Raw genomic sequence first — 2,376 nt, 5'->3', positions numbered from 1 at the left:
TCAGACCGATTTCCCCAGGGGGCGGCGGCGGCCAATACGCACGGCCTGGCGACGCGAGGGCGCATTACGTAAGCCTCAAAGCGAACGTCGATTTACTCAAGCTGATCCAAATCGGCCTTACTTTATCGGACGGCAACGGAAATTTACCAGATCTTGGTACAAAAAACCATTACATTTGGGAATTCAATTTCAAAGACTTCAATGTTGCAAATGATGCCCACGCGCACGATTCCGTCGAGCTTCTTCGTCGTCAAGGCATAGATTTCGAAAAGAACCGAGAATTGGGGATCGACACGGTCCGGTTCGCGGAACTCATGATGTCATCGGGACTCGTCTTAAACGAAGCCGTTACGTGGGTGACTTTCCACTGCGCGTACGATTTCGGATACCTTGTGAAATGCTTAACAGGTGAGTTATTACCGCACCAACTCACAGATTTCTTGAACGTCGTGCGAATGTTCTTTGGGGACAGAGTCTACGATGTCAAACACTTGATGAGGTTCTGCGCTGGATTATACGGAGGACTTGACCGTGCGAGTAAAGCACTGGGAGTGGAGCGCGTGATTGGGAAGAGTCATCAGGCCGGTTCCGATAGCTTACTGACATTGGACGCCTGGTTGGAGGTCAAGAAAAGGTATTTTGGGAAGGAGGATTCGGTTGAGAAGTATGCGAATGTTCTTTATGGTTTAGAAGTTGACTCTTTATGAACATTAATGAATTTGTGTTGGTGTCTTCATGTTTGAAAGAAATCTCATTGCTTTTGTAGATTTTCTGGGCAATTGTGTTTAGGTAGTTAGATTCTTGTACACACATTTTGTGGGTTATCGATCAATCGTCAATATTAAAATTAGCTCATTTTAATTCTTTTAAATTATTATTTCTCATGTCGTGAATTTATATTTCTTGTTTAATGTGGTTAGCTGTTTATTTTAATGGTAAGAAATGGCAAGAGAAATAGCAGGGTTCGAATCCTCCTTCTCCCAATTTAAAAAAAAAAAAACCTATCTTGGTGTTAGTCACCTAAGAATATTAAGAAAGGGATTTTTCTCACTGACCTTAGTTCGTAACTGTTGTTGGTTCTTTTCCTATGGAGAGCAATGATATAAATAAAGATGAAAATGAGAGCTGGGAAGATAAGGTAAGAGTATACCAATCTAAGAAGAATCTTCACAAGGAAAGCATGGAGGGTTGCCCTGACCATTAGGAATCTTTATTTGTAATATTTGTGCAGTGTGCTTAATGTGCTCATGCTTCAGTTAATATGTGTTTCCCATACTGCTATAAAACCATTCACGATCAGGTTTGCACCTTCAGAGACAGTCTTGTGTCAGGTGCTACTTTTCATTATCTAAGATTGTAAATTATGCTAAAAGATCAGCTATCTGAAGATGTTTAAACTAATTCATATATGCAATTGCAGTGTCACTTTCTCACTTAGTGCTGAAAACTGCATATAATAGATTGGCTCCAATTGTACGTTTGACCATTGAGAATTGATTTTAGCCTCAACTTAAACATTTTATATTATTATTATTATTATTATTATTATTATTATTATTATTATTATGATGTTATTGAGAAAGCTTCATACCTGTTGAGCCACGACTTTGCTATTCATTTCAATACACACTCACACGCATTCTTGCTATTGAATGCGACAAACACTTCAGAATTAAATGGTCAAGACATTTGCCCTTACTCCCTGAAAGTGGCTGTCTTTGTAACCTGTAATTTGCTACAATTCTTTTTTTTATTTTTTATTTTGTTATAACTGCCTATGAGTGGAGTGGCATTTGTAATTGTCATGCTTATGCAAGGTAGGTTTATTTATTTATTTTTATGATTGTTTCGTTCAATCTAGTTGATTTCTTGTAGTTGATGCTTATCTTTTGCATTTGTGTCCTGCAACCTAACCAAAGGCATTTCCTTAAAGCAAATATCTTTGATACCCTCATTCGAAATAGAGAAGCTCTCACTCATTTTCATCTCACTTTGATGGTTGATCTTATGTACGGTGGATTCAACTGTATGTGGTTAAAGAGCTTGCATTGCCTTCTGTTTAGAAGTATACTAATGATTCTCTCGCTCTCTCTTGATGGAAAGAAGTATGAGGGAGGTAAATTAATTTGTGTGATTCCACTGTTAACGGTGTCATCAGGATTCTCTTTCACTCATAGAAAATTCTAAAAGTTCAGTGTCTTACCAATAACAGTAGGTGCTCTTTCTTGTGGTCTATGGTTTGCACATGCTGCCGTACCTGATTAATGTTGCTTTTGAGCTGCTCTCTGCTGATGCTTCATCATGATCAATTCTTAAAATTGCTATACTTACAATATTATGCACTGAACATTGCCATGCCCATAGCTAACAGTCACA

At 38.3% G+C, this 2,376-nt stretch overlaps 1 pseudogene; it reads left to right on the top strand.

Moving 5' to 3' along the window:
* The window catches only part of LOC110420736 (putative CCR4-associated factor 1 homolog 11 pseudogene), a 1,175-nt pseudogene extending 304 nt beyond the window's left edge, over positions 1–871 (top strand).
* Positions 872–2,376: the final 1,505 nt, after the last annotated feature.

The sequence above is a fragment of the Theobroma umbraticum genome, unplaced genomic scaffold, assembly GCF_002168275.2.
Source record: "Theobroma umbraticum cultivar Fairchild unplaced genomic scaffold, ASM216827v3 scaffold_86.0, whole genome shotgun sequence".
NCBI classification, from domain to species: Eukaryota; Viridiplantae; Streptophyta; class Magnoliopsida; order Malvales; family Malvaceae; genus Theobroma; species Theobroma umbraticum.
The sequence above is the reverse complement of the archived record's forward strand: the minus strand, read 5'-3'. Positions and strand labels throughout refer to the sequence as shown.